Source organism: Balaenoptera physalus (genome assembly GCF_965194825.1).
Source record: "Balaenoptera physalus genome assembly, chromosome: 11".
Lineage (NCBI taxonomy): Eukaryota > Metazoa > Chordata > Mammalia > Artiodactyla > Balaenopteridae > Balaenoptera > Balaenoptera physalus.
Window position 1 is genome coordinate 84786245 of NC_138896.1, and position 25755 is coordinate 84811999.

The 25755-nt window shown below is 39.6% G+C and overlaps 1 long non-coding RNA gene and 1 pseudogene across 2 annotated transcripts in view; one reads left to right on the forward strand and one right to left on the reverse strand.

The window, feature by feature from the left end:
- LOC309637539 overlaps positions 1–25755 on the forward strand; it is an 84352-nt gene that overhangs the window by 39565 nt on the left and 19032 nt on the right. The gene's annotated exons all lie outside the window — the stretch shown is intronic.
- LOC309638150 (cadherin-related family member 3-like) overlaps positions 1–25755 on the reverse strand; it is a 44266-nt pseudogene that overhangs the window by 4141 nt on the left and 14370 nt on the right. Inside the window, exons 3-14 of the transcript in view lie at positions 25065–25159; positions 22741–22847; positions 21774–21969; positions 19681–19862; positions 17606–17842; positions 11680–11755; positions 9955–10152; positions 5484–5701; positions 4040–4284; positions 2762–2987; positions 1849–1962; positions 759–807 (exon numbers count right to left, since the gene is read on the reverse strand). The product of the transcript in view is annotated as a cadherin-related family member 3-like (transcript). The remainder of the gene's footprint in view (positions 1–758; positions 808–1848; positions 1963–2761; positions 2988–4039; positions 4285–5483; positions 5702–9954; positions 10153–11679; positions 11756–17605; positions 17843–19680; positions 19863–21773; positions 21970–22740; positions 22848–25064; positions 25160–25755) is intronic.

A 25755-nucleotide genomic window follows, 5' to 3' on the forward strand; every position in this document is an offset into this window, starting at 1 on the left:
AAAAAAGTTAAAATGGTAAATTTTATGTCACATATATTTAACACAATAAAAAAATTAAATACGTTAATAATTATAAAGTTCTTAGAACAACCCTGGTACACTGAAAGTGCTAAATAGCTGTTTATTAAATACTCATTTAAAAAACTTTTAGATGGAAACAAGAAATGGCATGTAGTAATTTTTATTATTTTCAGTAGTAATAGTTAAGTACAAAAAGAACCAGGAGAAGAGCCCTGAGGTCTGTTGCAGGCCACTCTGCCATTCCTCCACCAAGAGGTCTGGTACAAGACCCTCCACCCACTGCGAGCACATGACAGTTTTCTCGTGCTTTTGTAGCCAAGTGCCTACCTACCTCCATCCATCTGCCTCTGTTCTACCACAATTAAGATTCAGTCTCTGTTCCAAAAGCGCCACCAACTTTTCTCCTTCCTTTCTTTGAAAGGAAAGAAAGCTCTGTGACCCTAAACACATTCCCTAACCTCTCTGAGCCTCTGTTTCAATGTGTATAAAATGGACACAATACTTCGATGGAGTCGAGTTATAGCCATGTCCCCCAAGCATCGGTTGCCATTGATAATTGAACTTAGTGTCTTACGTGGGCCCTTTCAGTCATTTATTTTACCTGCCTGGCCCTTGAATGGTTTGCTTTAGGACAGAGTCTCATTATGCAAAGCTTAATGAATAAGTAATTCGTTCACACGGCTTCACATCCAAATAGACAAAATGTGCTAAACTCAAAAGATATTCAAGCACCATACCTGGATCAATGGCTTCTCCATGAAACACAGTCTCATACACAGTGGTTTCCTTTTAAAAGGCACAAAATGTTAGCAGTAAAGTCAGTTTGATAAAATTAGTTTTGACGTATATTGAGTACTTTGAGCAGATCGTTTCTTATAAATTACCTCATCTTTCTAGTGTATAGAAGGCTAGCAGCCTAAGGTCCAAAAACTCCTTGCTATTCCTGTCTCCTCTCAGCCCCAATCTCCACTCAGTCTGCCCACCACGCTCTCCCTGAACTCAGATCTTTGTATTGATGTTAAGTCTCTCACTTGAATGGGAGGTGTTATGGGCTGAATTGGGTTCTCCCAAATTTCATATGTTCAAACCCTGACCCCCAGTACATCAGAATGTGGAGATAGGACCTTAAAGAGGTGATTAAAGTAAAATGAGGTCATATAGGTGGGCCTTAATCCAATATGACTGGTGCTGTTAAAGAACAAGAGATTAGGACACAGACAACACAGATGAGGAAGAACAAGGTGAGGACATAAGAAGAAGGCACCATCTGCAAGCCAAGGAAAGAGCCTTCGGAGACACAAAACCTGCCAATACCTTCACCCTGGACTTCTAACCGCCAGAACTGAGAGAAAATAAATGTCTGTTGTGGAAGCCACACAGTCTGTGGTATTTTGTCATGGCAGCCCGAGCAAACTAATACAGGAGATTAGCAATAGATTTTACCATCTATTAAGAAACTCCAGGGTTGAAGAACTTATGCAGCTCTATGACGTCTATAACCTATTTTCAAATCTAGATCTTATTTTTAAGAAATGGTGGATAAAGCTGGATTTCCGTTTTCCTAGAGTTGTTTGTGCTGAATACACATAAAATATTTATGGCAAATTTTGACCTAAGCCAAACTCTAAGACTGGATCTGAAATCCCAGATGTTAATACACAGAAATTCAGCAGAAGCACATGAATTGAAAGGATTGTATCTCTTTTCCATGATACCTGACTAGATTTACCGTATGTTAATACGGAGGAATTTTCCATTGAGCCATAATTACAGAGAAAATGTACTCCTCTTTCTTCTACTGGGGAGGGATTGCAAAAATGTACCTACTGTTAATACTTCTAGTTTTTTATTTCTGTTTCCAGTGACAAACTTTTCCTTTGGATTTCTATCTCCTGTTGCAAAAATAAATAAATAAATGGCAGTTATTGGATGGGTGGCTTTCTTTTTTTAAACCACACATTTCAGGATAATCGTGTGACAACTAGCAAGCTGTATCTTACCTGCCATATACGTTATTCCTCTGTAGGAAAAGAAAAATTTGACAAAACATCAGCTTCATTATGCTAATACATGGCAAAAAACATATTTCAATTTTTTACAGCACATGACTATTACCCAGTCTTCTCCCACTCTCATTTTTTAAAAAATGCTGTATGGGGAATAATAAACGGGTCTCATTAACCATCACTTCCCTCCACGCTGAATCATACATTGTCTCTACTTAGCTAATAAAAATTCATATCCAACTCTATTTTTGAAGCCATGGCATTCTGTGCCCTGAAGAACTGTTTTCAGATGGTGATGAAAGCGGCTGAATTTTCTATCCACTTCTTTGGTCTCTCTGCCCAGCCTCACACAGATTCAAAAAAGATATGGAGAGGGTACCTGGCCTTATCACCTGCCTCCGGGCTAGTTCCCAGTGGTTGTCAACCACTGCCCATGCATCCAAATAATGCAGGGAGTTGCTGGGTATGTCTGCTCACAAATTGGTTTGTTGAAAATACATTCTTACAGAAAATCTGTTTCAGATGTTCTAAGGTAGAACCCAAGAATATGTTGTTGATGTTTAAACAAATCTCCCCAACTGTTTCTGACAGTAGGTTTGGAGCAATGGTGAAAGGGACCATCGAGTTTGGTATCCCAAGTACTTGGCTCTGTGCCCCTCAAAATTGGCAAAATTAGGCAGAAGCTTTTAGAGTAAGATCGCCAAACCCCAAATGACTTCAACTCTTTATAAAAGAAGCTTAGAAAGAAAACTCACATACTTGGGTTTGGTCTTGGAGACTTCCTTGGCCATTTTCTGACAGCATCCTATTGTGTTCCCATATCTCCAAAGCAGGAAACATATCTAGGAAACCAACCCAGCAAAAGAAAATAATCATCAGAGTGAAGATGAAAGGAATGAACCAGTCACTGGATTTGTATGTGTTGCTAGCTGTGTACACAATGGTCAGACTTTTTCTTTGCTGGGAAATATTCTTTCAAAGCAAACAGCATTAGTCTGTGTTTCCAGAGAGCATCTGTTTACACGTAATAGCACAAGTGCAGAGCTATGGTCCTATAGACAGTGGGGTATTGACTCAGACATGTGGAATTTTTAAATACCACAGATGATACTAAGGAACACACATGCCTAGAGAAGGCAGCAATTTAAGGATCTGAAGACTTGAATTGCACACAATGACTGCTCTGTGAACTTGAACAAAACCATCTCTCCTCTTTGACCTCAGTTTTCTCATCTGTAAAATCAAGGAGTTGAACTAGATGACATCTGACGTTCTTTTAGGCTTGTATGCCTCTATTATCTACTCAGAGCAGGGTAAACCCTTTCGTGCAGTGTGAGAGAATAGTGTGTTCTTGAAAATCAAATATCCTGGTGGAAAGATTTACATCCATGTTTGGATAATCCATCCTTTGAAAAAGAAGACAGTAAAATACACTAACCATAAAACCTACTGAACAGACTTCATCCTTGGGTGACTCAGAAGCCACTCTGGAGTTCCGCAGAGGCTTTGCACATCTTTTTTTTGAAATAACAAAATGCTGAAGGGTCTGTTCAACTTCATAGGATTAGATCAAAGATTAGATGAAATGAAGAATATAAGCCCTGGAGCACAGTGCCTGGCACGGGGTAGGTGTCCATTGCTATGAGTAACATTGCCACTAGGCAATAATGTTTAAAAGTGCCCAATTATAGAGATGTTTCATTGACAAAATTCATTGATGAGTGTGACTTCCTGGTGGGCAGGACTTTCAGATCATTTACATACAATCAGTTGCTCAGGGGTCCTCTATGCTCCGCCTTCAATGATCACAAATTCTCTTACCCACCCAGTGGATTCTCACAGATGTACATTCTAAAATGTGGCCTGGTGGCTGGATGGGGTGGTGTCCAGGTGAAAGGCCTTTGGGTGAAGGTACTGCCCTGAGTAGCCTTTTAGCCTTTTTAGATGAAACTTGAATTTGCAGTAGAACATTTCCCACACACAGACCCAAATTAAATTCCATAACTCCTTACTTCAGAGCTGGTGGTTGGAGGAGGTGGCGTATTGGCCCTTGTCACATAAATATGTATAATAGTGGTGCCTGTCTTGGGCTTGGTGGCTTTGCCATATTTCAGGTTGTCATCAATTATGCACACTACAAGATGGTACTACTGCTGCAGTTCAGCTCCAGATTCAAATTTAAAAGGATTCTTCGCAATTAATTTTGGAGTATTTGAACCCCAAGTTGAGTCAAATCCAAAATGATGGTTCACGTTTCCTTTAAAAGAGATAAATCAAAAATTATAAGTATATTAATATATGTTAAAAGGTTTTCTCAAGCTACTTTACACAGATTCCAAAACACAGTAGGTGTAAATAAATAGAATTTTTATTATTCTCTGAATCCTACACCTATACAAGGCTGAAAATAAAATTGAAATCAAGTAAGCAATAAATTGTTGGCTGGAAAAAATTGTTTTAAAGGTTAAGATCATATGAGACTGATCCCCATATGTGGTCAGCAAGCTTCACACTATTATCAAGTTATTCTGCCTAAATGCTTTCCCTTCCTTTATCTCCCACTCAGAGAATTTTATTCCCACTTTCAGCTTAGTCTGGATCAATATCAAATGGGCCAGTCAGACCACAAATATATATTGAGCTCCTACTAAATTTCAAGTCAAGTCTCAGTGGTCCTGGAGACACTGTTGTAAATAAGATGCATACAGTCTCCACCTTCATGAAGCTTATCATCTAGCAAGAGGAGGAGACATTGAACTAGCCTTTACAATTAGTTGGGAACATAGTAACTCACATCCATGCTCCCTTTCTTTCCTCTACATGACAGCAGGTCTGACCTCCATACCTTAAGTACTTCTTGTTATATTCTCTCATGATACCCAGTAGTTTTCCTTTATAAAACTTGTCATATTTTATAATTTTATAGTCGTTGATGTTACTACTAGTTTAATGAACCATGAATTCCATGAATACAAGATCTCTATCTGTCTTGTACACTTCTGTGTACCCTCCTTCTAGCACATATTTGGTTTCCGATACATTTCTTCCATATGCCCCAAGATCATGCCTGAAGTTGATATGGATCTGTGTAAATCCAACACTAATGCAGTAGAAAACATCTATCCTAGTGGATCTGTATTAGCATCACATAGAAAAACAGCTGCTATTTTCAGCCAGTACCATCGACAGCAGACATTGTTACTTGTGACTTAATCTGGCAGGTCCAAGTTCTCTTCATTGTCAAGCATCATCGAAATCATGGATAGTTCCACCATAGGAGGAATTAGATAGGACATATAGAAGTGAAAAGGTTCCTTGAGGAAACTTAATGCCATAGATATGAAATAGTTTAATCTTTGTAAACATAGTTATTTCTAAGATTATATTATTTACGTCAAAGAGGTTATATCAATTTGATGCATGCTCATGATTAAAAGAAATAATAAAAGTATCCCCCAGAAACCATCTCAAAGCGCATTTCAAAATCTTGTGAATCTCTGTCGTGGCAGTGTAGCTGGAAACCATTGATGTTTGTCCCAGCGACAACATTGTCACAAATGACTGCCTTGTATAGAGAGGGCGTGCAGACAGGTGCTTCATCATTCTCATCTAAGATGTCAACCGTGACCTGTCAGCAGTGAGGGAGGAAGAAACAACACATCCACGTCATGTGACTATACACAAAATTGGAATGAAGCAGCTGGGTAGAGACAGATCATTTAGAATTATTAAATAAAAAGTCTGGGATTTTGAGTTGGAAGAAATGTTCCTGCAGATTTGGGTTCTGGCTGCCAATCAACTAGTCAGTTGGCTTATTATTCCTGGGTCAACTGTGACATGCAGTGTGGCCATTAGGGAGAGTTTTGGGCTTATTAGAAGGACCTGTGGAAAGCTCATGAGTTACATAAATTGTAAGAAAAGGAAAGCTGAAGAATAATGTCTCTAAAAATTGCAATCCCTTGAATCTTTTAAATCTCTGTGCTTAATGGCAAACATAGCCTAAGTTTGCTGCCTCCTTCTCAACCTAGGGGCCTCCTCTGAACAATTCTCTCAAGCACAGTATATTTTTTAGTAACAATATGATTACTTCAAAGTATGCTCTGACCTTCATTAGGGGCTGTTATCAACCTTTTCTTAATTAAAATGCCGTAAACCGGGAAACTGTGATTTACATGGGAAAAGATCAAAATATCAAGGATTTTAAAATGTCAGTGATCAAATGCCAGTTAGCCTAGAAAGATTATCTGCCCGCCTCTTACATGAGTAATAACTTTCTCAGCAACATTCACAGAAGAATCACAGAAGAATCTCTGGTGTGCTCATATTTTCAAGTACTACCTTTTAAAAATGTTTTCTGTAATGTTTTAACAACACCGCTAAATTCCTGGGGAACAATTCATTTTTAATGCTACTTCTATAGATTGAGTATAGCTATGTGTTCTGTTTAATATGATTTTAGGAAGATTGCTGTGATATAATGGAAACAGCACAGGACTTGGAATCAGAACTCTTTATTAAAACCTTGGGCCTTCCATTTGTCAGATGTTTTGTTTGGTACAAGGGACTTGATGTCACTTTGCTCATCTGTAAAAGGGAGGTCTCAATCCCTCCATTCCTAGGATTGTCAGGAGGATCAGTTCATCCATTCAATGAACATTTATTGAACACTATATGCTAAGCACTGGTCTAGACACAGAAGATACAAAGGTAAATCTAAGTCCCTCTCCCATGGCAACTGATATTCTAAAGGAGGAGGTAAAGCAATAAACAAGTCAACAAAATAGTATAGCAGGCAATGTCATATGGAAATCGGCGCTCTGCAGGTTAAGGAGATAGAGAATAGTTGACGGAACTGTTTTAATAGAGTGTTTAAAGAAGGGCTTTCTTTCTTGACTCTCTCCTGTTTCCTTCCTTCTCCCCTATATTTGATACATGTCCTTAAGCAAGTATGTATCCTTGCAGAGTATGTAGTGTTTGGTCGCATGATTTTGATTTGCTTAAATGATATTGTGCTATAGATCTTTCCCGTTTCCTACTTTTCTCATCCAGCACCATTTTTTCTTGCTTTTCCCATGTTGCTGTTTATAGAACGAACTTTCTATTTCTTCTTGATTCTGAGTATCCCATCGTTTGCATCTACCATATTTTACTTATTCATTCTGTTAATGATTAACACATGGGTTGCTTCAAAATTCCAGAAACAGAAAAGATCTTTGTGAGCAAGTTTCCTTTGGGCAGAAATATGATTAAGGTAAGAATGTGAGTCATGTGGCTGTCTGGAGGGCAAGCATGACAGCCTTGGGCAGTCTCTGAGGTGTAAACATTTTTGATGTGTTGAAGAAACTGCAAGAAATTCATGTGGCTGGATTGAAGCAAGAAGGAGAGAGCTAGGAGCTGAACACAAACATCCAGGGTCCGGTTCACACAGAGCAAAGCAGACCTTGGAAATGACATTGGAACTTTGCTAAGTGTGATGGGAAGCCATTGGAGAGCTTTGAGGAGGAGGGTGAATTGTTCTTTGAAAGGATCGCTCTGGCTACTATGTGAACAGTAGATTATCATAGATAATCATAAAGAGTACAAGTGGAAGTGAAGATTCCAGTTAGGAGGCTGCTGCACTAGACCAGGTTAGGGACAATGGTGGCACAACCAGAGTGTTAGCTGTAGGTCACTGAGAAGTGGAAGCATTCAGGATACATTTTGAAAGTAGAGACAACAGAATTTGCTGATGGATCAGAGAGATAATTTAGGGTACATGATAGTGATTAAGTGCCCAGAGTTAATCTTTCTGCCTCTCTCTAGCTGAGTAAACTTGGATAAGTTGCTTAACTTCTAAACCTTGGAAATGAAATTCTTCTAGCTATAAAAAGGAGTATCAGTAGCTACCTCACGGGATGGGATTGAGACAAAATGAGGTATCGTAGTCTTGGCTTTTATTAGGTTCTCAATAAAGGGTGGGTGATAATGATGATGACAGTGACCACGATGATTATGTGTTCCTATAATTTGCGATCTAAAGAACTATTTTCCTTTTCTGAACTCAAAAGTCACATTTATTTACATCATCAATTTACTTGCTATATACTGTTTAACTTTGCATGTGTTAAAAAGTTAAGCTACCTGAAGGCATATATGGTGCCTTACACTTCTTTGTAATCCAGGATGATGTGCACACTCAACAGATATTTGTTAAAAGAAAGAGGGAATGAATAAGTTCCTGCTTTATCTTTAGTTAAATTACACACCCTTTTCGTAAATAGCCAAGATGTGAAATAACCTAAATGTCCATCGACAGATGAATGGATAAAGAAGATGTGGTACATACATACAATGAAATATTACTCAGCCATAAAAAAGAATGGAATACTGCCATTTGCAGCAACATGGAAGGACCTAGAGATGATCACACTAAGTGAAGTAAGTCAGATAGAGAACGACAAATATCAAATGATTCACTTATATGTGAAATCTAAAATATGGCACAAATAAACCTATCTATGAGACAGAAACAAACTCACGGACATAGAGAACAGACTTGTGGTTGCCAAGGGGGAAGGGGCTGGGGAAGGGATGGAGTGGGAGGTTGAGGTTAGCAGATGTAAGCTATTATATAGAGAATGGATAAACAAGAAGGTCCTGATATATAGCACAGGAACTGTATTCAATATCCTATGATAAACCGTAATGGAAAAGAATATTAAAAAAATAATGTATATATATGTATAACTGAATCACTTTGCTGTACAGCAGAAATTAACACAACAGTGTAAATCAACTATACTTCAATTTTTAAAAATGGAAAAAAATCCTTTTTGTAAGAACAGAGTCCTTGAAGTTGTTTTTTAATTATCTGCTTTCCTCTCTTACATTTTTGTAGTAAGTGGATGATCATTGCAAGTGGTGGCATTCTATACAATTTTAGGAGTTCATAAAAACTACCACAGGTACTTAGGTGTAAAGATCACTCTCATAGGTACCTTCCTGAGACAATCAGGACACTTAATCCTGTCCACATGACTGGAGTTCAGTCCCTGTGAAAGTCATTCTGACTGTTGATGTGAGTGGACCTGATGTTTTCCTCACAATGACACACTCAGGAAGCCTAATCACTACACAAGCAGCAAGCCTGGGGACTCTTACAGGAAGAGGAAACGTATACTGAATCATCAGGCCAAATGAGGACCTTAATATTCTTCAAACCTACCTCTGTCTCTTCTCTGATGACAAAACCTTAGAGTCATTAAAAACACGTACCACATCATCAATACAGCAGTATTCACTCTGGAGGTTTTTCAAGAGTCCTTTGTTGCTAAAATAATTTAGAGCCTCACACTTTCTCCTACTGTGATGTCAAAAGAACACACCTTGGGTAACTACCTTCATTCTAAACATCACCTCTTAATGAGAGGCAGCCTAGGTATGAGTTGAGTTCTACAAACCCTGAGTAACTTCACATAAGTTTCCCAAACTCTGTGCCTGAGTTTCCTCATCTGTAGAGTAGAAATGATGATAATGTTGTCCACCTTGAAGACTAAAGGTAAAGATTAACTACATCAATGTATAAAATGTACCTAGAACAGGAACTGGCACAAGTGTTAGATGTATATTTGCTATTATTATAATTCTTTAATCTCATGAGAACTATTGTTGTAATGATTTGACAATTTCAATTGTAATAAATTAGAACTTAACACATCATCTCTATTACATCAAAACCTGGAGCTTTCTAGGGACTTCCCTGGTGGTCCAGTGGTTAAGACTTTGTGCTTCCACTGCAGGAGGTGCAGGTTCGATCCCTGGTCAGGGAACTAAGATCCCACATGCTGCATGGTGTGGCAAAAAAAAAAAAATTTTTTTAATTGTAAAAAAAACAAAACAAACCTGGGGCTTTCTACTTACCAGGGCCGTCGCTGTACAAGGATGACACCTCCACAGTGAGGTTATATTGCTTCACAGTCTCGTGGTCTGGCTCTGTGATGGGCTCAATCATTCCAGAGAGAGGGTGAATCCAGAATCTTTGTATAACCTGGATGTCACCATTGGTTATCTTGTACGTCACACAGTTTGGTGGGTGGTCTTCATCAATGGCTGTCACTCTTCCAACTTTGTAAAAAGCTGCCAATAATGTTTATTAAGGTTCATTCTTGTCATGCAGATACACTATTTTAAAAAGCTTAACATGTCTTTGCCTTCCAAATAGTATCATAGTTTCTCAGAGGGTCAACCTGCATCCTTTTGGGCAATGCAATGTGTCTGAAAAGCACAACTCTATATGATGGAAGGTGGATTTATAGACGGTCCACTTTAAGCCACATGGCATGGGTCAAATGATATGAGTTAACACTAACTTTATAAAAATAATAAGTAGCTTCCATGTAGTGCATGTTTGTTTTCTTCCAGGCATTATGCTAAGATTAGCATCAGATAATGGCTCACAGCACAGATTCTGAAACTAGACTGCCTAGGTTCTGAAACTCAGCTCTACCACTCATTAGCTGTAACTCATCAGAAAGTTCTATAATCTCTCTGGGCCTCATATTCTTTATCTGCAAACTAGGAATAATGACAGTATCTACCACAGAGAGCTGCTGTGAGGATTAAATGAGTTAAAATACATAAGACATAGAACAGTGCCTGGTATATAGTAAGTGTTATATAAGAATTAGCTATTATTTATGCACATTATCTCATTAAATCTTCTCAACAGCCTTATGATGTAGGTGCTATCACTGTCCCCACTTTATAGATAAGGAAACTACAGCCCAGTGGTACTAACTTGCCCAAGGTCACAGAGCTACTAAAGGTAGAGTCAGGTTTCAAATCTGTGCTTGCTGAATCTACAGCCCACATTTTAAAAATGACTTGCTCTAAGTTCAGTGTGCAGTTCTCCCAAATAATCTTCTAGAAGAAACACAGGTGTGGTAGATGGGTTGCATTAATAGGCTCAGATTCTTTACCCGTCTTATGTTCGTGCTCTTCTCTGTGTAACCTTATAGTGCCCTCCCACGTGGCTTGTTTTGGCCAATGGGACATGAGCAAACCTGCCACCAGCAGAGGCCTGAAAAGCCCTTGTGTGACTAGGCTTGCCTCATTCCTGTACCTCTTCCTCTGCCCTGAGACCTGCTCAGACTAGCCTGTTGGAGGATGAGAGGAGCCAGACCATCCAGCCGCTCCCACTGAAGCCAGGCTAGATCCACAAAAAGCCAGCAAATTCCCGCGATTCTGCGCAAGCACAGTCCAGCCAATTCTCAGACTCATGGGCTAGATAAATGTTTGCTGTTGCGTTACTCTAATTGTTTGTGGGTTTCGTTACATGGCATACTTATAGATAACTGACACAACAGAGTTACCCCTCAATCATTTTCTGCCTGGATAATAAAAAACTCCAGGGAAGATACCTGACCTTCTCCATTTAGTGAAATTCCACCACACAATGACTATGCTCACCAACATGTATTATCTAGGACAGCGGTCCCCAACATTTTTGGCACCAGGGACCGGTTTTGTTGGAAGACAATTTTTCCACGGAATGGGGCGGGGAGGCGGGGGGGTGGGTGGGGAGGATGGTTCAGGTGGTAATGCAGGCGATGGGGGGCGATGGGGGGCAATGGGGAGCAGCAAATGAAGCCTCGCTCGCTCACCGGCCCCTCACCTCCTGCTGTGTGGCCCGGTTCCTAACAGGCCACGGCCCGGGGGTTAGGGACCCCTGATCTAGGACGTCTGGGTTACTGATAACCAAGAATGAAAATTAGGGTGAAGACAGCATTTCATGTACTGTCTCCACCCCTTTCAACCTATGGGGGTTCTTTCTCTGTTTGCATTCTTCCTTTACCAAGATTCATCAGTCTCTGAAAATGTATCATTAAGCAGGCAATGAACACAACCCAGAATACCAAGAACAGAGAAAACGCATTTGTGAAAAAGGACTTACTGTTTCTTTATGGCAAATCCAGAATCTAAAAAGTCCAACCTATTGGTTGTGTGAAAGCATCACTAGTAAGAGAAAGGTGTCATAACTGATACAGGACCACGTAAAAATAGATTAAGGGTAAAATTGCCATCTCTAGCATACATTGCTGAGCAAAGATGGTGCCATTTTCACATTTAACACCTGGCAAAGTAAAATGGGAAGCTTATTTTTCTGTAGGTGTAAAATTAACCTTTCAATAAAACTAAAAGCTATCTTGAACATCTTTAGCTAAGTTTAAAATAGAGTAATTATGAAACTGTAAGTCTGCCAAAATTCCTCATCAAAAAAACCATTGGAAATGAAATATGTTTTCCTTTGTGACTTGCAACCCAGCGTGACTTAATTTTCATGTTTCCCCCGCGGTCATTTCTGATAAAGGAATTTCTTTGCCTATGCCTCCCTCCCTCCAGAAGCCTTTTGTCAATGAGAGATCCAGGTATTCGTTACATACCATCAGAAATTTTTTTTTTTACTTTAAAGATGATAGACTCCCATAATTTTTTTAAGATGAAAAAACTCATGTAGTCCTCAAGGCACACTCAAATCCTCTGTGCTAATCAACACAGCAGGAAAAAAGACCTCCACGGTAATAGATTTTTAATATCCTCAAGGTCTATAGGCTAAATGTTTGATATTCTGAGGAGAGTTTGTTTTCCGAGTAGTATTAACTTGCCAATTTCCTCCTTTAAAGCAAATTGCCACCAAGTTGTGAGGATTTTGTCTTCTCTGATGGGCATCGCCTCAAAACACTAACCTTTCCCTAATTTTATTTACTATGGTAGGGAAAATCAAGGGATGATTTTAAAAAGCAAGGAAAAGGTTCTAGCACGTTGTAGAACGTTGAGTGTAACATTCACTCAATGAATGTTAGTGGTTATTTTAATTATTGGTGTTATTGTTGTTATTATTACTATTATTATTATTGGCCATGCTGTCATGGCTACTGTTAGTATGTATCATGTAATTTCAGTACCTACAATGATGAGTTAATCCTCACTGCAACTCCATGACATAATTCTTACAAGCTCCATTCTGCAGATGTGAACTCGAAGGCACACAGAGGTTGTGGGAATAGCCTAAGGTCATTTAACTGACAGCGGCAGAGATAGAATTGGAATCCAGTTCATTTTGACTCCAGTTCTGTTTGACCCCAACCGTCACAGTATTTCTGCTACATCATGTTGCTTTCTTATGAAGACCTAGACGTCTTCTCTCTGCTACAGCGGGTCAGTAGCCAGCTATTTGGAGATCAGTACACATTAGAATGACTCACTTATCTCTTTGTATGAATTCTCAGCACTTGTTTTCAGACTTCTGGTGACAGTCATCCAAATCCATCCCAAAAAAAGCAGCCTGGAATACTAAACAGAGAACTGGACCAGAAATGATAGCATTTAGCTGTCATCTCTGCCACTCACTAGCTGTGTGACCCAAGTCTCTCTCCAGCCCCAATTTTCTCATAGTAAAATAAACAGGTTGAATCTTTCCAGCCCTCCCAAATCGGTGATGCTGTAATTTAAAAATTCTGAATCCTTCTCCTCAGCTATCAATAAGGCATTACATTTTCCTTAAGAAAACGTAGAAGTGTTCAACACATTTAGAAAGTTTTGCCTTCAAAATATAAAACTACATTTCAGGACAACTTTGGATAGTTGGAAAAGAAACCGACATAAAACAGTTGATTCCCATAAAACACTGATTTTTTTTTAACGTCAGTCTTAAAAGGTAAAACTATAGAGATGTTAAAAAGAGCAGAGGTTTCCAGAGGTTAGGGGAAAGGGAAGAGTGACTAGGCAGAGCATGGAAGACCACTGGGGCAGAGGAACAATTGTGTATGATACCGTATTGGTGGATACATGTCATTATACGTTTGTCAAACCCATGGAATGTACAACACCAAGAGTGAGCTCTAATGTAAACTCTGGACTTTGGGTCATAAGGATGTGTTAATGCAGGTTCCTCAATTGTAGTAAATGTTCCACTCTGGTGGGGGTGCTGAGAGTGGAGGAGGCTCTGCATGTGTGGGAAATCTCTTTCCCTTCTGCTCAACTTTGCTGTAAACCTAAACTGCACTAAAATATAGTCTATTTATTTTAATGCAAGTCTCTATTTTAAAATCTACATTGACTGTCATTAACTTTGGAGGGTCATGGAATCCCTTTGATAATCTCATAAAGGCTATAGGTCGTTTCCCTCAAAGCCAATGCTCAGACCCTCTGGTCCAGATTTACAATTTATAAGCTAGGAGATAACGGTCCATTAACTCTAGAACCCCCTAGAGCTAGAAGAGCACCACAGAACTGGGAGAATGCAAAGGGAGGAAAGAAATTACAGTAATGAGGCTCCCTCGTTACTCAGAAATCAATTCTGAGTACTTCTGAAAGAATAGCAAAAGTCTATGGGGGGGAAACCAGGATCCTGTTTACAATAATTAGATTTACATGTAATTTTTCTGAAAGAGTCTGGTCATATACTGTAAGATTCAACTGTGTTATGTTCTAGAACTAGGATATAGTTATTTATTTTACAGAGAGGTTAAGAACTTGTCCAAAATGGCATGGTGAGGCAAACAAAGAACTGACATCCAAATACGTGGGTTTTTTATTTCCTAGTCTTGCCTCAGAACAACTGTCTAAAGAATGTATTTGTCTGCCAAGGAAATAAGCTGGTTTGAAGTAGTGTGGGTTTCACCCAGTGATATGCTGTCAAATGTTTAACAACCAGCTCTCTGGGGGAGAAAAAAAAAGAGTGTGTGAATATGTGTGTTTGTAAGTGTGTATGTGAATATATATCCACATAAATACATAAGTTTATTAAAAATTTTACTGACGTAAAAGATGTATAGAATACATTTTACAAATAATAACAAAATATACAATACTCTTTATTGTAAATTCCCATATAGACAATTGATTCTTTTTTTTTTAAATGATAAACCTAATTTTTTTTTTCTTTTTTTTTGGCTGCATTGGGTCTCTGTTGCTGCGTGCAGGCTTTTCTCTAGTTGTGGCAAGTGGGGGTTACTCTTCATTGCGGTGCATGGGCTTCTCATTGCAGTGGCTTCTCTTGTTGTGGAGCACGGGCTCTAGGCATGTGGGCTTCAGTAGTTGGGGCACGCGGGTTCAGTAGTTGTGGCTCATGAGCTCTAGAGGGCAGGCTCAGTAGTTGTGGCGCACGGGCTTAGTTGCTCTGCGGCATGTGGGATCTTCCCGGACCAGGGCTCGAACCCGTGTCCCCTGCATTGGCAGGAGGATTCTTAACCACTGCGCCACCAGGGAAGCCCTACAATTGATTCTTATGGAATGCTTTAATTGATTTTTGCCAAGCTCTCCTTTCCATAGCCATTGCAATTGACAAATGAAGGTAGTTCCAACATGAATGTTACTTGATGTTTTCCTTTGTTTCACTTCCATCTTACTCTTTAACAATGTCTAGAGCTTCACTAGTTCATCAGTGAAGGGCATGACTTCTTTGTTGAACTGGATAATAGTTACTGATTTCTAGAAGAATATTTCCACAGTTTTTGTGGTACTCACAATAATAGCTGCAGATATACCAGATGTAAGTTTAATCTGCATTGATAACATTTTCTCTATCACTTTCTTAAGTCTAGATAATCAAAAAATTAATGAATCAAGCCCGATATGTAGTATTTGCCTATTTCCCTGGTGTAAATACTCCCACCACTGTCAACTCTAAGCTGTCAACATAATGACACTAAGTTGGGAAGAGAGTTGCAGTAGCACACCATTATATATACAGAATTTCCCCCATGCACATCCAACAGATGTAAATAACATCAAGAGTATAGATAATAGTAACATAATAGTAACATAATTAAGAAGTTCTGAGTTTTGAGTATTTACTAATTTTGTTTTTAATATAATTTATGTAACTAAGTATATATAATTTTATTTTTAATGATAGTTATTAATAATCAGGTCATAGAATTCCTGAAAATTCCCTTGAAGTATTCAAACCAAGCCTGGAGAACCCACTGTACAGGGATGCTGTGCAAGGGATGGGTTCCTCTCTTGGATGACAGAAAATAGTAATTACGTCTGCCATCCCTTCCAAGTCTAATGTTCCTTGGTTTATGCTGGCAAATTATCTTTGACAAAGGAGGCAAGAATATATAATGGAGAAAAGACAGCCTCTTCAATAAGTGGTGCTGGGAAAACTGGACAGCTACATGTAAAAGAATGAAATTAGAACACTTCCTAACACCATACACAAAAATAAACTCAAAATGGATTAAAGACCTAAATGTAAGGCCAAACACTATAAAACTCTTAGAGGAAAACATAGGCAGAACACCCTATGACATAAATCACAGCAAGATCCTTTTTGACCCACCTCCTAGAGAAATGGAAATAAAAACAAAAATAAACAAATGGGACCTAATGAAACTTAAGTTTCATTAGGAGTTGTTCAGAAGCAGAGCAAACATATGCAAAGGCCAAAATTTTAGTTAGCATCATGTTTACAAAACTGCTATCTTTATCCAAACTGCATTTTTTTTTTTTTAGTAAAAGGCAAAAGATTTATTTGATCTGAAGAGAAACCAGAGTATCAAACTCCATTTTTAAAATGACAGTTTTCCATTGCATTTCAAAAGGAACATCAACCCAGGAAACCTCTTGGCTCAGTGCCTAAGCTTCCAAATTCACAACATATATAAATGCTCAGCTTGTAACTTGTGAAGTTTTCCAGAAAATTTAGGGTTTGGACCAAAAACTGAGAGAGATCATCAGTGGCTTTCTCAGCCATGTCTTCTGGCTGAGGGGGAGTATTTGGTGATGTTTTGGTTAAGGAACAATTAAGCCAACCTAACAAGGATGGGTACTTTGAAAAAAAGACCTGTGGAAATTAGAAGGAGGATTCTCCCAAAGTAGAATTCCATCTTGTGAAGGGAAAAAAAAAAGCAAGCTTAATGGGCTTCCCTGGTGGCGCAGTGCTTGAGAATCTGCGTGCCAATGCAGGGGACACGGGTTTGAGCCCTGGTCTGGGAAGATCCCACATGCCGCGGAGCAACTAGGCCCGTGAGCCACAATTACTGAGCCTGCGTGTCTGGAGCCTGTGCCCCGCAACAAGAGAGGCCGCGATAGTGAGAGGCCCGCGCACCGCGATGAAGAGTGGCCCCCGCTTGCTGCAACTAGAGAAAGCCCTTGCACAGAAACGAAGACCCAACACAGCCATAAATAAATAAATAAATAAAATTAAAAAAAAAAAAAAAAAGAGTATTCTTTTTAAAAAAAAAAAAAAAAGCTTACTGTGTCCATCCTCTGCTAACGGTGAAGGTTTACAATCTCAAGAGGGCAGGGAAAGGAGGAGCTGATCTATCACTCCCAGTGCCAGGAGAATCAGCCGTCATCACACTTACAGGCAGACTTCTCTTTAAGGAAATCAGCGTGATTTTTAGCCTCTGATTCATTTCCCCAGCTAAATAGGAAGTAAATTATATTGTGCTCATGACAAGAAGGAGAAAATGATGGCCGGCAACAACTAATGAAGGACTTGCCCAAATGCCTTCCAGCAAGACAGCAGAGAAGGCCAGACTCCTCTCTGCTGTGTCCCAGCTCCTTTTGCAGGATCTACCAACACTAACTACACTGTGGCCGTGAAATGGCTCCATCTCCTTGGGGAAAAAAGCTCCCTGGAGATGCACCACCTGGTGCTCACCTGGATGAAATTTCCAGCAGTTGGCACTTGCTCAGAGAGTTGTCCAGAACCAACTGGCCCCAAGCTAGAAGCATAATGGATCACATCAGGAGGTTCATCAAGGTCATGACACAAGAGTTTTGCAACTACTGTATCTTTTGCAATCATCTCTTTGCCTGTGTACCTGTTTTATTTTGTAAGGAGAAAAAACACTTTAGGTGGATAATCTTAAAAGGTAATGCTTTTCCCATAAATATCCACTAGTTTGGGTAATGCACATGTGTGACAGCCCTACTTATCCTGGGACAGACAGTTCAGCTATGGAGCCTCGTCTGGGAGCCATTTCCCAAAGGGTGCTATGAATTTGGTCTGACTTTGTTCCTTTTCTGGGAGTATTTCCTCTGTACACCCAGCTGGGTACTTGTTTGGAAGTCTATCAAGGACATCACCTCAATAGAGCAGACGTAGGTGGGAATCAGATAATTCTCAGAGATTGTCCCAATCTACAGCATCTGCATGGTGTGGTCAAGAGGGACAATCTTAACCTAGTGGTCATAGTGGACTTACTTCCATCTCTGTATAGTCACCCATTTCTTCACTGGGGTCCCTCTGCCCCAAATGCTCACCTTTAAGCCTCCAACCTCTAAATCCTAGTCATTCTTCAAAGACTCACATAGATCTCACCCCTTGAGGAAGCTCCCCTGAATACTCCAGTCCCACGTGTTCTTCTTTTAATGTAAAATCATTTGTATTTTTTACTGTCTTTTTACATGTATTCATCGTATCATCCTGACAAGATACAACCTCCTTACAGCAAAGGAGCACAGCAAATACTCCTGTCACCTCCAGGGCTATAGTACTGGGGTCAGCATGTAGCAGGTGTTTGGTTAATTAACTCTAATCCCGGGGAAGGGGGGTGGAGAAGAAGGAGAAAGAAAAGGAAAAGGAAGGTATCATTTACTGAGTGTCTGCCAACTGCTATACAGAACAGATTCCAAGCATTGTATTTGATCCTTAAACCAGTGCTATGAGGTAGATGCAGTTATCATCTCGATTCCAAAGGCAGAGTAAGTGGGGCCCAAACAAAACCACATGGCTTGTAATTAGCAGAAGCTAGGTTTTAGTTCTCATTAGATAATCAGGAATAAAGCTTAGGAAACAGGGCATGGGGTGGGGTGGGACAGCCATCCTATGTGTAGTTGAGAGATTGGTTGGAGGCGGGGGGAGGGGAGACACAGAAAAGTGACAGAAACGTAGGTTCGGAGACTTAGCTTCAAATAATAAAAATAGCCATACTGACAGAAATACAACCCCATAATCCCTTATCCAAATTCCAAAATCCAAAAGCCCAGAACTCAGGATTTTCTCATAACTTATTGAGATCATCAAAGCCTGACCTAACCTGACCTGCCAGATCTTTTTTTGTCCCACTTAGTGTGACTGTTTCTATGTACCACTGCAGTGCTATTCATTGATTTGAATAGGGGGTACTTGCAAAATATATGATAGACACACATTACCTTTCTAAAATTCAAAAAAATCTTTATCTTGAAACATAGCCAGTGCCAAAGTTTCCAAATCAGGGATTATGAAACTGTGATAAATAACATTTATGAAATTCACACCACATGCTCAGCACTGTGCTGAGAATGTTTTTGTAAATTATCCCATTTATTCTTCACAACCACCCTAAAGAGTAAGTATTACTGTTATCCCGTTTTATAAAGAAAGAAACTGAAGATCAAAGGGTTTCAGTAAATTACCCAAGATCACAGAGCTCATGTGTGATAGAACCAGGATGCCAAGCCAGGTCTGTGACTCCAAAACTTAAGCTATCAACAACTTACTGTCAGATCCAGGAAACCTAGATTTCAACAGGTCATTTCTGAGGACCAGAATATGAGATTAAACAAGAGTCATTGTGATCGCCAACCACATATCCAGTTGAGCCAATAAACATAGCAACGCCTCTGCTTTCCACTCACTTCAAATTTTTAACCCTGACCACCCATCTCAGCTCACCTAATCAGATATTGATCACAGGAAGGTGCATTGTCATTAATGCCGTGGATATAGACAGTCAGTCACTGGAATGGCCGCACACCGCTGGTCATGGTCACAAGCCTTAACGGGGAAGGACTGAGCACATGCAAACCCAGCTCTCTCCACATCAAGGCAAGAAGCAGTAACCACGGTCCCACGCTCTGTAACAAAACAGCACATCTTGCTGCAAACTGGCCCAGGCTGTCACTCTCAAAGTTACTTTATTATATAGTGATGGAAAAAATAAAGTGTGAATTATGCCCTATTCATTAGAATTAGAATCTGACTCAAAATGTAGATACAAAATACCCTCATTAATCATATTCTATTAGCAAGTAGCAAAACAAAAAAAGGATTTTGGCCTAGCGGAACAGGGAAGACTTTCTAGAAGGGGTGGTCCTTATTTTAGGCCTTAAAGGATATGTAGGATAAGGAAATGGCGAGTAAAGATCATTCCCAGCAGAGAGAACATCATACATGAAAACACAGTAATGAGGTCATAACTCATCAGACTTCCTTCCACCCAATCCATCCATCCATCCATTCATTCAATTTCAACAAGCACTTGTGGAGTGCCAGCTATGTGTCAGAAACTGTCTTGAGCACTGTTGAACCACAATTAAATCCCTGCCTTTATGGAATTAACAATCTGTGCTGAGAGGCCAACACTAAACAAGTGTAAACAAGAAAAGAAATTCAAATCGTCATATTATTAAGGAAATGAAAACTGTGACGTGATTAAAAATAATGTCTAAGGCTGAGGTTCTGAAAAATGCAAGGACAGAGGTCCCAAGGCAGTCGGCTTAGTCATTTGGCTGCCGACTAATGTAATGGACCAGGGAAGACAAGGAACAGGATGAGGTTGGAGAGAAGAGGCAGTGGCCAGAGAAAACACAGTCTTGGGGATGAGGTAAGAAGTCTGGATTGCATTCCAAGTGCAAAGAAAATTACAGGAGAATTTTACATAGATCCAATTTGGCTTTTAAACAAACTCATTCTAGCTGCTCTGCTCAGAGTATTGGAGGGGGGAAGTGGGAAGGCAGAAGCCCAGTTAAGAGATCTATCCAGTAATTCGGGTTAGAGGGGATGATGGCTGCCTTCACTGGGATGCCCCCCCCAGGAGCAGAACCTGGGATGAGCATTTGAGTGCAAGTAGTTCACGTGGGAGGAGAGCCAGGGCACTGTGGCATGTGAGAAGTGAGACAGTAAAGCAAAGGCTGCTGATAAAAAAAAATGCATTCATTATCAGACAAGTTATTGCTCTGAGCAACTAGAGCTTAATACCCCTGGGGAATTCTGGAAGCCAGCGCAAAACACGCACTCAGAATCGTCCCTCCAAGGGCAAGGAGCTGGAGTATTTATACACCAATTCTCTTCAGTGATTGGTTGAGAGCTTGTGGGGCTGGGTAGTATTTTCCCAACATTTCCAACCTGCTCTTTGTGGAGAAGGGGCAGGGCAGATGTCAGACCCCAAATCATCACTCAAGCAAAGAAACACAGATACTTACTGGCAGTTGGAAGTCAGGCCACCAAAATGCTAAGGCCTGAAGAGACACAGACAGCACCTGCTACAATGGCTTAAACCTACAGATGTGCTAAAGATGAGCACCTTTCTTCTCTGCTCAGCCCCGGAAGAAGCCTTACATTTCACATAATCTGATCCACACCCCACCCCAGCCTCAGCCACAGCTGATTGGACAAGAAGTGAATGACTGACTCTAGAAAGTCCAAACCGATTCTCTCTCACAAAAACTTGAACGTGGAGCAGAGAGAAGAATGATCTAGGTCTGAAAAGATGAACTAGAAGGTCAGTAGAGTGGAAGAGCTAAGGTCCTCATTCTGTAGCAGCCATGAAGAGCCACAGGTTAGCTCATGAGTGGACAAAAAACTAGGTTTTGCCAAAAGTTATGCAACAGATGCATATTAAGCATCTACCATTTGCTTCTTGTAGGGGTTCTGAAAATGAAGACAATCTGGTATCTACCCTCAAGGAACTCAGTCTTGCAGAGGAGACATAATATAGATGATAAGAGTAGGAAATTAGAGACAGAATTTGAACAATCTCAACCTACCTTTGTCAACTGCAAAGTAAGCATTCCATGGGTCCAGTTCAAAGGTTAAGTCTCCCAAGTAATCTTCATCGGTTGCCTGGCGTACTCCAACCGTTTCCCCGGTTGGAATTTCCTCATCCAGTGTGATGTCGACTTTATTGTGCAGTTTGAGTTTACAGAGGTAACACTCAAAATAGCATTTTCCATATTGAATAATCTTGTTTTAAAAGAGAAGACAGTTAGAGTGGCATTTGTTTGGTGTGTATTGCTCTCCACCTCTTATAGTGGTGGAGGGGTAGGGGCTACAGGTAGTAATGATGAAAGTGGAAACTATGGACCATGGTATTAACCCATTTACTGAGCATTTGCCTAGAGTCTAGACACAACGTTAACCACTTTTCATGTGTTTTCTCATTTATTCCTCACAGCAGCCCCAAGAAGTCGGTACCATTTTACAGATGTGGAAAGAGATTTTAAGAAATTAAGTAACTCTAAGAAGTAAATACCAAGGTGGCTAAGAGAGGATTTGACCCCTAGCGTATCTGGCTCTAGAGACTGTATGCTTAACCATTGTGCTCTTAGCCCTATATTGTAAGAACCAGTTTCTTAAAAATTCTGTCCCCTCAATATGGTTTTATAGACTCCCTGGTGATAATTATCTCCAGAATTTTTCTTGAGGGCAGTAAGAGAGAATCCAGCCCATCAGATACTAAGAACATATTGCACTAATAACACCTAATTCTGTTGCAATTTCAATATATTTTATACTTTAAAAAACTACTTTGCTTTCAGTTGTTAAGAAAGCCTTTTCTTTGGAATCTTAAGAGATTGTCTACATCTGACTTGTTTATTTTCCTTCTCAGCAAAAAAAAAAAGAAAAAAAGAAACCATTTCATTCTAATGGAAATTTCACTAATGAATTTCAGAGACTACATCTTCATATTCAATTTTCAAGGCCAAATTAGAAGAATACGTCTTATTTCCTTACCTGCAGGTAAGAATGGGGTCCTTATTGTTGACATTGATGAGGAAAATCTTTAGATTCCCAGCAGTAAAAGTCCTCCAGGATCAATCACTTTAATAACTAGTGAGAAACTGAAAGGGCAGCCCCAGGAAAGACAGCTAAGATTTTATAGTAACTGACAGACTTTCACAGAAATAGAATCTATTGGGCTTTAACTGACCAGTGAAAACAATTGATTCATTTAGTTAAAATGTCAGTCAAACAAGTTGTTTTAACACTTGGAAATGGCTAACACTTTGTTAGGAACCATATTAGTCAAATCCATTGAAAAGACAGGCGGAAACTTAGAAAAGTCTGTTAATCCCCATCAATCATACAAAATCGAAGGGAATTCCTTAGAGTGGTAGAGCAAACAAAGCTATCGGTATGGGTTCTTACCTTTAAACGTTGACTTTTCAATATGGAAAACTGATTGATAAATGCAAAGGAAAAGATGTTAAAAACACTTCAAAGTAACATAATGACAATGGGGAAATATTAGGCCGGTTAGATGATTAAAGGGTTTTTATCTCAGCAGAGATATTTATGGGTTTGAAGAATCAAAGTACGGAATATATCCTGATGGAAAGATGAACGTTCACACCGATAAACTGTGTCCTAGAGTCACCAATGGTCCCAATTTGCCCAGGACTATCCAGTCTAGCACTGAAAGTCCCACACACATCAGAGAAACTTCCCAGGCAAACCAGGACAGTTGGTCACCTCTCCAGAAAAAAAAAAAATCTATTTTAACTTGAAATATACTGACAATCGAGACCAGAATGAATGTTTTCCTTCTATTTATCCTAAAAATCAAATCAGTTCTCAATTTTCCTCTTATTTTAAAATCTCTCTTACAAAAAGATGATTATTTAAGAGACAACTCTCGACAAAAATCATAAAGCCAATCCACTTTTGAGAATAAAGACATTTCTTTCATAATTCTGGGAAGTCTTAACCACAAGACGAGAAGGAATAAGGTGTGGGCAGGATTACGTTTGGTCTAGCTGGATGCTGAAGAGCAGACTGCAAAGGGATAAGGAAGAAATGAGCCTTGCTAACTCTTTCATATGGATTTGAACAAGTGCTTTCACGGCCCCTATATCTCCTTTAAAGAGAGGGAATTGATAAGATTCCCTTGCCAATGAGGCATTCCAAAATTTCCTTTCCTCTCATTTATAGGTCTGCTCAGTGACCCTGGAAACTCTGGAGTTAGGAAAATTAAGGCGTAGTGTGCTCTCTGTAAAGTTTTAGTGAAAATCCACTGCAAAATTTTAGCCAAAAAATTATTTATTCAAATTCCTCAAACAGAGCTTCAGTCTTTCGGTGCCAGCTCCTCTGATTTCAAAGATGCTGAAAAAAAGGAAAAAAGTTAATTTCTTAAACTCTCATTAATAAGTTTTACTCCAATTTGTTAACAAATTTAAGATTTGTAAATATCTTGAATACACATAATCATTTTTCCATGATTATGCCAGGCCAACAAAAGAAAAAAAGGAAACTGTTACAGACATTATCCATTATTCCCAGAGCTATTTATGCGATCAGATAAACATGGGGGCAGAGGATTTTGAGCGTAAGGGGAAATGGATAAAGATTTTGGCAATTTCTACCTCCCAAATATATAATGATAATACACATTTAGGAGTGTTCTTCTCCTGCTGACTTCAGTCACATCCCATTTTTGAACCCTCAATCTGTTTTACTGAAGATGCTAAGACAGGATATATCCCATCCTCGACTTTCATAATCAGGAAGAATGTCGTTAAGAGATTCAGGAGCAAGCTGATTGGAATGGTTTAAAGGTCCATTTCGTTTTCCTGTAGAGCACGTTGATGCAGAACATGAGACTGAAAAGGGTGGTCATAAAAAACATTATAAAAATAGAAATAATAACTATGAACCAATCCCCTTCGGCAGATATGGAGGAAATAAGGAGAAATTGTCAGTCCATTAACTTTTCAAAGCTGTTGGATTACATCGTAAATGAATTCTGGGTCCCAGCCATCTAGAGGGAAGTCCCCACCGCCTTCTATGGCAGGTCACAAACGCCATCACTGAAATCACCTTGACGCTTAGATCTGAAGAAAGTGGATGATTCAGAGAAAGGCCAAAATAGCCACATCTATACCTAAACCAGTAATTGTGCAATTACAGTTTAGATGATGAGTTCATATCTAAGGCAACGCCAAAAGCATGCTCATTTGGGAGCACATTAAGGCCAGATGGGGTGAAATACTCTTGAAAAGGGAAATATGAACCAAAGGGCAGGCATTTTGAGTAAATGAAAAGCCAGTAGCAGTATTTACCTTCTAGCTTCGCTCTCAAAATCAAAAACTGCTGATGTAGAAATTGTTCCAGTGCTGTTGATTGTGAAGCCAGAGCCCTCCGGGGAAAGGAAGTACTATTTACTGAACAGGAAAGAGAAAGGAAAATACTGCAGAGACATTGACATAGCTAGGTTACGCCCACCTCCAAGAACCAGGACTGAAATCTCTCTGTGCTCTGGGCCACCCCCCTCCCTCCCCCCCACCCCACGTGAGAAGATCCTCCTTAAATGTTTGCCAGTGACGACGATGATGATGAAATTGTACTCCATTCAACTGACTTCAAGCCAGATCATTTGCCCTTAAATATTAAAAATAGATTTTCCTAATACAATACATCGCCTATGTTATCTGAACATTTTTCCCACTCCAACCAAAGCTAAAATTAAAAAGGAGTTACATTTAGAAAAACATGATGACTGTCTAATGAGAACTTAGAGATTATTTTGTGTTCATTTGGTGGTGCTGAAGGTACACTTTTTGTGGGGGGGGCTTGAGGGACAGAGAGCTGTGGAAGGGGAAAACGGAAATATTGGGATGTCTGTTCATCTCATTTTATGTGTGTAGGTACAGACAATCCTTTATTAAGTTGTTTTTTTCTTTGACTTTCATTTATACTGTCTTCTAGTTTTCTGTTAAATGCTTCAAATACATTGTCTTTTAATGATCACAA